This window comes from Myotis yumanensis, unplaced genomic scaffold (genome assembly GCF_028538775.1).
Source record: "Myotis yumanensis isolate MYYU_CA2020_CCGP unplaced genomic scaffold, mMyoYum1.0.hap1 SCAF_11, whole genome shotgun sequence".
NCBI lineage: Eukaryota > Metazoa > Chordata > Mammalia > Chiroptera > Vespertilionidae > Myotis > Myotis yumanensis.
Genome location: NW_027223762.1, coordinates 32,290,076 through 32,301,963, shown reverse-complemented (window position 1 = coordinate 32,301,963; position 11,888 = coordinate 32,290,076).

Genomic DNA, 11,888 nt, shown 5'->3' with positions numbered 1-11,888 from the left:
CATGGTAAGAAACAGGTCTCAGAGAAGTGGCTGTAGCTGGGAAGTACCCTCAAATGAAGTCTAACCAGTACATAAAAATTAATTTTATTTTGTTATTTAATGATTTCAAAGTTTCTAATAGCCAGTTTGTAAATAAAAATTTCAACACAATTCAGTGGTCATAAGTGGGAAACCCCCTTTTAGTGGTGAAGAATTAAAAAACCAGGCATCCCTGGTGATAATAATTTAGTGTGGATAATGGCATGTATGTGACAAAAACCTCAGAGGCCATAATTGCTAGTGAATCTCACCATTTTTCAAAGGGCAGTAATATGTGTAATTTATAATTACCCATGGCACTTAGTATATACATTACAAATACAAAATATTTATATATTTGTACATAGTCAAGGAGAATGCAAAAATAAATATATTTTATATGGAAAATATATTAAAAACTAAATTCTTACATAGATTGTTTGATTGCATTTAAGTAACTAACTCAGCAACATGCCTTCAGACTATAGATGTAATGTTAAAATTTCAGATAAACAATTGACATACAATACTGTAATAACATCAGAAAAAAATATTTTAAAATGGTGAAAATGAGTAATGTTAAAGCTGGGCCACATTACAAATGACACCAAGCATGCAAAATATATAATTTAAGTCACAAAACACCCATATGTGAAATAAATTGAAATTAAATGTTAATGAAAGTTAAGGAAGTACAGGTATAAAAACTGTTAAGAATTATATAGGTTATAAACTTTTATCATTAGATTTTTGTAAGCTGAAATTCATGTTCTCTATGTGTCAACACCAGAATGAATTTTGTTTATCAAAAATGTTTTTCAAGTGTCACAAATTTTAGGAGCACAATGACTCAGATAATAAATCCTGACATGATATGTGAATCTATGAGAATATATATTCTATGTGTGAAAATATATTAGGAAAAACCTAGCTAATGTGAAATTCATTTTGTAAATTGAAATAGGCAATAATATAGTCTTTATGAGATTTCCAGGGAATTTGAAAAGAAATTCTATATTGAGTAGATCTTTTTAAAAAGTAATGACTTAACATTTCAAAGTAAAATGACAGGAAACGTCAGAATTAAAACACATGTATTCATGTACTGTACGCAGAGGGGATACCTGGGATGGGAGTTGTTTCGGCATAAAAATGAAAATGAAAATCATACCATCCATTTAGAAAAATCAGAACTGCACAAGCATTTACCCAGTACGGCAAAGACAAATGCCCACTTTTTTCAGAAGCTAGGGCAATTTTATTCCTTTGTTAGTTTCCATTTTCACTAATCCTTGCCCAACCTGGGTTGAGTGAATATGCCAAAATACTATGCAAAAAACTGTTCTTTGTTTCAGCTTAATTGGGAACCAGAAATACAGAACAACTGAAAGGGTTCTTCACTGAACATTGTAAGCATTGTAGGCATGAAACATTTGGAGTATTCTGGTCAGATGTTAGATAAGAATATGAAATGCCCTTAAATCTCCCAGTCTTTTGGCCAAGTTCACCATGACTCTAACTGAAGAGGGACATTTTATACCTTAAACTAGGGGCCCAGTGCACGAGTTCATGCACCTTGAAAGGGACTGTGGGCCGCAAGGCTGCTGTGGGCACAGGATTGGGTCTCGGCCCCTCCTGCTGCGGCCCCCTGTCCCCTGTCTGCTGGCAGCCCTGCTCCTGCCACTGCTCCCATGCACTAACAGTGCTGGCCCCGCCTGCACCCACTGACAACGCAGAGTGATCGGGGCTGGTGCCATCAGCAGGTGCGAGTGGTGGCTGCTGTCCCAATCGCCCCTCAGGAGCAGGGGGAGGTGGAGAAGCCCTCAGGGGCGATTGGGGCTGGCAGCCACAGCTTGCACCCGCTGACCGCGCTACATGATTGGGATCAGCACCAGGCACTGGCAATAGGTGAGAGTGGCAGCTCCGGAACTGGCTGTGGGTTTGAGCAGGGCAGTTGCTGGCAGCAGGTGTGAGTGGCAGCTGCTGGCCCCAATTATCCCTCAGGAACAGGGGGAGGTGGAGAAGCCCTGAAGGGCGATCGGGCCAGCAGCTACCACTTGCATCTGCTGACAGCGCCGAGCGATCAGGGGAGGCTCTGGCACCAGCAGCAGGTGCAAGCAGGGCCAGCGCTGGCAGCAGGTGCAAGTGCCCAGTGGGACCATGGCATGTGGGAGCAAAGAATTTTCAGTAACTACCAAAGGCTTGCCTCAATGACAGCAACTGGTGGCCCGCTTTGGTCTGGCACCCCCGCTTACCTGCTCCACCATCCCGCCGCAGCTGATACCTGCCATGTTCCACGCTCTGTCGCCTGCTGCCAATGCCCACCATGTTCCACGCACACCCCCTGGTGGTCAGCGCACATCATAGCGACCAATTGTTCGGTTGTTTGGTTGTTCCACCATTCAGTCTATTTGCACATTAGGGTTTTATATATATAGATGAGTCTGAGTCTGCTGTGATCACACCAGAGAACTTCTTCTGGAAAGCCTAGCCCTCCACACAGGAGCCAGAGCACACTGGTTTCTGGGATACCACCTCCAAGGCTGAACCTATTATATCTTCAACCAGTTATACATAGTCATCAAGAAAGTAAAGGCAGAGATCCCGAATGGGTGCTGCCAGAAACCCTCAGCCACTTCTAGCACCCAAAGGCCAATTAAGTGCCTTCTGTCTCTCATGCTTACAATTTTAGGTCAAGGAACAATGTGTAAACTCCTCCAGTCACCCAATTCTTCAATAATTGGTTCATACTTACTTTCCCTTGTCCTGTTTTTCTACTCTAATTTGCCTACTTTTCTCTTGTCAGTTTCTTTGTTTTGTTCTTTGGAACTTTGAATTCAGTTGCAAATCGGCTCTTCTATATTATCAACTTTCTCACAGTCACTCTATGGTGGTGGTGTCTCTAGCCTGGGTCTGTTTGTGGGTTTACAATAAACTTCTTATTGAAGTATAATCTATATTTTATATATAGGTTATATATATATATATATATATATATATATATATATATATATATATAAATTTGTGCACTCAGGGGGGATGGGGGGCCCCTCAGCCCGGCCCGTGCCCTGTCGCAGTCTGGGACCCCTCAGGAGATAACGACCTGCTGGCTTAGGCCTGCTCCTGGGTGGCAGAGAGCAGGCCCAATCCCTAGGTGCAGCCCCTGGTCGGGCTCAGAGCAGGGCTGATTGGGGAGTTGGGGCGCCGCCCCCTGTCGTGCACAGAGCAGGGCGGATTGGGAGGTTGCGATGCCACCCCTAGTCACGCTCAGAGTGGAGCCGATTGGGGGTTGTGGCACCGCCCCCTGTCACACTCAAGGCAGGGTCAATGGGGAGGTTGCAGCGCCACGCCCTGTCACGCACAGAGCAGGGCCCATCAGGGGCTTGGGGCTCCATACCTTGTCACTCACAGAGCAGGGCCAATCAGGGGGTTGGGGCGCAGCCACTGTCACACTCAGGGCAGGGCCGATGGGGAGGTTTTGGCTCTACCCTGTCACACACAGAGCAGGGCCTGTGTGTGTGTGTGTGGGGGGGGGGGGGGGTTGGGGTGCCGCACGTCACACACAGAGCCACAGGGCGATCAGGGGGTTTGGGCGCTGCCCCATCACGCTGATCCGGTGCCAGGAGGCCTCGCGGCTCCGCTGATCCTGGTGCTGGGAGGCATATTACCCTTTTACTATATAGGATAGAGGCCTGGGGGCTGGCTGGTTTGCCCTGAACGGTGTCCTGGATCAGGGTGGGGTTCCCCACTGGGGTGCCTGGCCAGCCTGGATGAGGGGATGATGGCTGTTTGCAGCTGGTCACACACCCTTCAGGGTGGGGGTCCCCACTGGGGTGCCTGGCCAGTCTGGGTGAGGGGCTGAGGGCTGCTTTCAGGCTGGCAGTTGATGACTGAAGCTCCCAACCGCTCCTTTTTTTCTTTTTCTTTTTTTTTTATTCTGGGCCAGCTTTAGCTCTGGCTCTAGCTCTGAGGCTTCCTTTGCTGAAAGCAGGTATCTGGTTTTTTTCCGTTCTATAATCGAAACAATGTATAACTCCAGCTCTGAGATCCCGGCCGTCTGAAAGCTGGTTTCTGGGGTTTTGTTTAGCTTCTATATTTGTTAGAATGTTTCAAACTGCCAGCTCCGAGGCCGGCAAGTCAGGTGGGGAACGTTGGAGTCTGCAGTCACTGAAGCAAGCAAGCCTCATGTTCGCTTCCAGCTGCCTGGCTGCCAGCTGCCATCTTGGCTGACAGTTAATTTGCATAAGGATATGCTGATTAGCCAATGGGAAGGGTAGCGGTCGTACGCTAATTACCATGTTTCTCTTTTATTAGTGTAGATATATATATATATATATATTATGTAGTTCCATGACTATAAATACTTTGGTCACCTCTCCAATCAAGATATAGAACATTGTCATCATTCCAGAAAGTTCCCACAAGGACCTTTCCAGTCAATTGCTCACCCTTTCCTCTAAGCAACCATTTAAAAATTTTTATCAATATAGATTAGTTTTACCTGATTTAGCATTTCATATAAATGTAACCATGTGGTGTGGATTACTTCACCTGATTTCTTTAACTCAGCATACAACTTTTGAGATTTATTTACATCATTGTTTGTGTCCGTAGTTAATTCTTTTTAATTCTTGAATAGTATTCCATTGTGGGGATGTACTACCTAACATTTAAGTAGCTTTAGTTTTTTGCTTTTAGGATTAAATGTTATGAACCCTCATGCACAAATCTTTTTGTGGACATATGTTTTCATTTCTCTTGAGTCTTAGAATCGGATTGCTGATTCCGAGGGAATTTGGTTCTTACAGTAAATTAACCATTACCCTCTGGTTTTACAAATCAGTCTAGTGAATTTACTTAAGGTTCGCCTGTGAGAGCTGGGACCCCTCTAAGCATAATGACAAATAGGGCTTATCAGACAGAAGAACATCATGACACTAGCTGGTCTTTGCAGTAGGTTTCTCTTCTGGCCACTGTGGATTGTGTTTCTTTCCACCTGAAGCTCTGTCCATTTTACTCTTCTGCCTGTCCTGTGTCACACTTCCACCTACATTCTACCACTCATTGGGTCACCGTTGGGAGAAAAACTTTTCCTCTTCCAACTTGGGTGCAGTGTTTGGGGGCCTGTAAATTAACTGACAATAGACCGATTAACAGGAGAAAAGACAGGGTTTATTTATGTGTGTGGTGCATACAGGCAGGAGAGTTTAAGAATAAATAACTCACTCAATAGCCAGAGATAAAAGGTTTATCTATAAAACGTAAGAAAGAAGGGTGGATGTTTATGGTTTCAATGGGAAGGTATGGAAGGCTCTAGTGGGCTCTTTGATGCGAATAAAAATGGGCAATCTGTTTCTGTGGTAGCTGAATTCACAGAAAAATCTCTGGAGTGAGCATTAGTAGCAGCTATATTTTCTAGAGGCTTTGCTTTAGTCAGATAAGGGAAATTCAGGTTAGATTTACTTCTGCAAATGTTTTTACTTGAAATAATCTTTGTACTAACTCTGGAAGGCTGAGTGGGGCTGCATATTTACCCTATCTAAAACATCGCTAGAAGTTTGACCTAAAAACGAGACTGGGTTAGTTGCTGTGGAAAGAGATTCGGGTTAGAGGTTATAGGGCAGGAATTTTGCAAAGGGAGAGGAAACAAAGATTAGTGGTTGGAACAAACTATAAACCCAGTTTTTGTAAGTCCAGAGGGCGGTCAGTTGAGAAGATTTTTGGATGTTGGGCTCAAAGCATCTTGAGTGAGAATTGCGGTGGAATTGTCATAGTCACGGTCATTATCTGGAGCGGAGACTGGAAGATGGACATTTTCTGGGAAATTCCTGAGTAGCCTGCAATGTTGTGGTGATAAAGCCTTTGAAGTTATATCAAGACATCCAGGGCTTCAAGAAAAGGCAGTTTTAGTTTTCAGTGGTGGTGCCAGGTCAAGAGGATGGGAGAAAAATTAGAACCATTAATTACTGACAACAAGTGCAAGATGGTAGGCTCTAGTTTTCAAAGAGGTGAAAATATATGTTGTTCAGAGACAATGAACAAGACTAGAACCTGATAACTCACAAGGATGGGTTGTGGTTGCCCATTTAAACATAAAACATCTCTCTACAATCACCCCTCTTTTGGTCAAAGATAATCAAAGTAAAATAACTTTTATTTATAAAGTAAGTCCAGTCTCATTACATTTAGCCTGGTCATTTATATAAATAAGTACAGTAAGAATAAAAACTGATCACATAAGCCTTTTAAAATTTTCCTTGCTGGAACTTTCAGAAGGAATTTCAGATTGGACTTTTAAAATTCTCTTTAGGCTGGGGTGCCATGCTAAGAACTTACCAATCATACTTTACCTCCATTACTATAGGTTTGGATGAATTATTTTCTCCTCAGCGTTCCCCAAACAGCTTAATTTTCCTGGGCCTGTCAGGAAGTGACTTTCCTTACTCCTCAGTAATATCTATAAATCAGATACCAGGCTGGTTTTTCCAAGAGGGCTTTGTAAGCATTGGCTCCATAAAGTCAACCTCAGTTCCTTAAAACTATCTGCTCATATCTGATTCTATGCACATCATTCTCAAATACGAGAGTCCAGTCAAAGCCTTGGAGATATCACCAATTCTTCTCAATTATGTCCTGTTTATATGGAGAACAGATTCTTGCTGAACTTATGCAAATAACTATATGGCCAAAAAAATTAAGATACTTAAGCATTTCTGAATTATGGAGGGATAAGGTAGGGAGAAAAATAGAAATGTTTCACTTTTGTTTATAAAGGTATAATCTATAACTGTTGTCAATTATAGATAACTTAAGATAAAAGAGAAAGGGATTCCTTAAATCCAGAAAATAAAACATTAAAGAACTAGCCATGTTCCAAACAAAAGGCCATAAAAATTATAATCATTCTTCATCAGTTCATTTAGTGCCATGTTATCCATTCTAGTTCTGCTTGATCTTGGGCTAGCAGTTTAATGAACCCATTGGCTTCTCCAGTAGAATTCTGGAAATCTTTTCTCTGTCCAGGGGTATGATCTCAAAGGTATTTAAGGAATGCCATTAGAATCCTGTACCCTAGAGTACTTGTCATAACCCCTCCCATGGGTCTCTGAGAAGTCCCTTTTATTGAGGAAGAAGCATTGTAGCTTGTTGCTAATTATAAGAGCTTTCAATAAAGCATTAAAATAAAAATAATTAAAAAACCATCTGTGAACAACAAAAGACTTAAAATGGCTGTCCTTAAAGATTTGATGGCAGATTATTATAAAAATAATGCAATTGACAGTGAAGTTTTGTTGTTTCTGTGGCATACAGCACTTTAAGATAATAATTGGAATTATGACTGATAATGTCATGTGAAGAGATATCATGGACATCTACGACATGGAAAAATTTCTATGAATTTTATATAACTTTGAGACACTTATATTAAACACATGTAGCCATACAAATATAATCCAGGGGAGGTTAAGTATCTCTTATTTGACAATGTCTTCTATGCAATTAAACATATAAAATGAGCCTTATTATGTAAAAATGTAAGATGAACAAACAAACCTTTTCACATTTTCCAGAGATAGTCTTGAAAAATCTTTAAGTCAGTTTGAGATCAAAATTTTATTTGGGATTTGATTTTTGGAATAAATATCAAATAAAACAGTAATGTGGTTTTTTAAATAACTTATTGCTAGTTATATTTCCATTTACTTTACTTTTTAAATAATATTATTAAAGGGAGGGAGAGGGAGAGATAGATTGATTATAGATAGATTGAGAATCATTGATTAGCTGCCTCCTGTACACCCCCTACTGGGGATCAAGCCAGCAACATGGGCATGTGCCCTGACTAGGAATCGAACTGTGACTTGCTGATTCATATGCTGGCTCTCAATCACTGAGCCACTGTGGCCTGGCAGCAATATGTATTTTTTTTAAGAGAGAGAGAAAAAAACTCTAGTTTTATCTCATTTAATGTGAATGATTGGTCTCCTTGTACCAGTGTTATTCCTCCACAGTTGCAAATAGGTACCATTTTGTCTCACAGTAGGCTTACTAGTAAGCGTGAGTAAAATACACTTCTTAAGGCTATATGTTCCTTAAAATGTTGAGTCCTCCTCCCTTGCATTGAGGTGTTAAGAAAGAACTAACATGCCCTAACCGGTTTGGCTCAGTGGATAGAGCGTCAGCCTGCGGACTTAAGGGTCCCAGGTTCCAGTCCGGTCAAGGGCATGTACCTTGGTTGCGGGCACATCCCCACCCAGTAGGAGGTGTGCAGGAGGCAGCTGATCAATGTTTCTCTCTCATCGATGTTTCTAACTCTCTATCCCTCTCCCTTCCTCCCTGTAAAAAAATCAATAAAATATATTTTTAAAAAAAGAACTAACACACACACACACACTCTCTCTCTCTCTCTCTCTCTGTCCCTGTCTCTGACTCTGTCTCTCTCTGCCCCTCAGCCCCTCCCTCCTGTCCACCTCCACCTCCATGGGAACCACCTTCTCACTTTCAGTCACATATCTTTTTGACTCAGCTAGTCAAGCACCCCTCCCAGAATAAAGGATGTTGTCCTGAAGGCTAGTTTTCAATGTTATTGTTTTTCTGGGGTTTTGTTGTTGTTGTTGTTTTGTTTTGTTTTAGGTTTGTTTCATGTTTTCTTACCCATTGTCACTACAACTCTAGTCCAGTCATACAAGGCAGTCAGAGTAAAAAGTTTAAAGCCAGCATAAATCAAGCAGAAGTGATCATAAGTGAATACTTCAAATTAAAGAAGAAAATACCTAAAATTAAAACCTTAAAGGGTAAATGTATGTTACTAAAAGAAAAGATAACTCAAAAGTAAAAAGGCAATATCATGCTCAAAACTCAGTCACAAAGTTCATTACCACTCATGTCTATGTTATCATTATAAGGAATTATTGTTTAACAATCAGCATAAACATGGATTTGCTTTGTGTGTTTTATTTCTGACTTGGAAGTTTCTGTAACTCTTTTACGTACTTAACACACAGTGTCTATTAATATCGAAGACATAGCTATTCCCTGGTATTTGTGGGTACTTGGGTTTCTCAATACAGGAACATAGAGAATTTATAGCATAGTTTGAAAAGGAAACAAGCATGCTGTAGTAATACTTTCAAAATCTAGTATATGTCCTTATATTTTTCTGCAGGTGGGAACAAAGACTAAAACATAGGAAGTTCTTTTCTGATAAATTGTACTTTTCTATCACGGGAACTTCACAGTAAAATAATTTTTAAAATTTATTGCATGAAATTTAAATGCTTCCTATTTTATTTGAAAATCTAGGTGTGCTTTTTTGTGATTTTCATGACAAAACCAAAAGCTTTCTGTACTTCTTATATCAGTAAATTACTGTTCTAGGTTATCTGAAACAAAACCATGTCAACTGCTAACAGTTTTGAAACAAAGAATAGAGATGGAAACTACTGTTTCTTTGGATTTACCCTGTCTCCCAACCCTACGAAAACGAAAAGAAGCCAGGTGGTGACAATTTTATCATCTGATAGCAGCCCAATTGTTTATTATAGACTGCAATCATATTAATTCTTAATTCAAGTTCACATTATTTTTAATGTAAGTTTAATGGAAGGGGCAGCAGTTCTTGCTATGTAACTTATGAAAGATAATAAAAGCAATAAAAGCTGGCCTTGTTGTTTTAGGCTTCAAAAAACCAACCAAATTTACACAGAGAATGTGATATACAGCGATGACACAAGCTATACTCCTGTTATCAGAAAATAACACAATTGAATTGCACTGGGCCAGCTCAAGTTGTCATATCATGTTGCTATTGTTTCTTATAAAATAAATAGCTTTGTTTATCATGGGCCAGTGTGACATGGCAGTGCAAAATCATATTCTATGCTGTGGAAGCAGGGAAGGGAGCAGGTGCCACCACTCAGCTAAACCTGCAAAGTCCTTCGGAATTCCCTTGGAATTTTCTATTAAAGCCCACGTTCTTTGCACTTTTCTCACTGGCCACTCTACATCTTCTGCAGCCAAATTCACAAATATCTTCACTGATAAACCCTCAAAGTGCCCATATCCAAAGAAACAAAGGTCTTTCTTAAGAAATGCTTGAATGCAAATTGATTTCACCAGGGGCAACTGAACTGCATTGTGTTGTCTACACTTACATACTAGTATAACCAATTAAACTGCTCTTTCAGCACAGTTAAAAGTGTAGCTTTTAAAAGTTCCTTTATATATAAAATACAGTGCAGAAATCTTGCAATGCACCATTCATAATAATAATTACGTTTACCTGTCTCTCTACCTCCTCTTGATTTTTCTCATTTTATCCCCAGCATCTTGTGGCTTTCCTTTGTTAGTCGCATTATAGAACTTTACAGTGAGGGCACAATAATGAAAAAAAAAACTAATGGGAAAATTTATAATTAAGCAGTCTACGGAACATGTCTGCATGAAGCAATGGAGGCAATTTACAACATTGGTCATACCTATAGGAAAAGCTTTTGTTGTACTAAGGAACATTTTTATGCTGATAGACTATTGGACCTAGAGTGCACTCATAATGGTTTTCCCATAATTTAACTATATTCTATGCCCTGAAGTGAGGATAGAAGTGAAAAATCAAAATCCAAGTACATTTATAATGGGAATACTTTTTTCCCACTGAGAAGTGGAAAAATTCATGTACTCCTTTTTGAACACTAAATAAATGGTCATTTTACTTCTTTATTATGTGTGTGTGTGTGCATATGTATATATATACATATATATATATATATAGAGAGAGAGAGAGAGAGAGAGGCCCAGTGCACAAAATTTGTACATGGAGGGGGGATTCCCTCAGCCCAGCCTGCATCCACTCCAATCAGAGACTCCTCGGGGGATGTCTGACCACGTTCGGACACCCCTCTCACAATCTGGGACTGCTGGCTCCTAACCACTCACCTACCTGCCTGCCTTATTGCCCCTAACTGCTTCTGCCTGCTTGATTGCCCCTAACTGCCTCTGCCTGCCTGCCTGATCACCCCTAACTGCCCTCCCCTGCTGGCCTGATCTCACCCCCAACTGCCCTCCCCTGCCAGCCTGGTTGGCCCCAACTGCCCTCCCCTGCCAGTCTGATCTTGCCCCCAACTGCCCTTCCCTGCTGACCTGATTGCCCCTAACTGCCTCTGCCTGCCTTATCACCCGTAACGGCCCTCCTCTGTGGCCAATTTGGTTCTGACAGGTCAGTTTCTATGCCAGTCAGCATCAAAAGCTCCGCCTCCTAAGCAGCCATTGACTCCTCACAGTTCACCCAGATTTGGTTCTGATTGGTCAGTTTCTATGCCAGTCAGCGTCTCTGGGCCTATCAATGGGGCCTGATCAGAAAGATGGGGCTGATCAGCAGCCCCTGTGGAGGCCTGGAGAAAAATGGAGGCTCGGCTGTTGGCCAGGCCAGGAGAGAAAGTGAGGCAAGTTCTGATCAACGGCTGCCACAGAGGCTACAGATCAGACGTTGCCTCTCTCTCTGCAGGCCTCTCTCTACGCCTGATCCACAGCCCCCTAAGCAGTCAGTGCTGGGTCCGGGTGCCCAAAGTGTCCCAGTCAGTGCTGGGTCACCATGGAAACCCAGCACTGACTTCCAGTCTGGTCAGCCTTCCGTCCTTATGACCCTGGCTCTTTATTATATAGATATGTGTGTGTGTGTGTGTGTGTGTGTGTATACATGTAATATATACACATACATATTTTACATATATACACTATTGTATAAGTGGTGTGTATATATAATATAAATATATACAGATAGTACTTTGGGAGAGACTATAAAACAAGATGCCATAACTATAGGGTTCATATTTTTGGAATACTCTTCCCTACACAAATCTCAAGGGATCTTT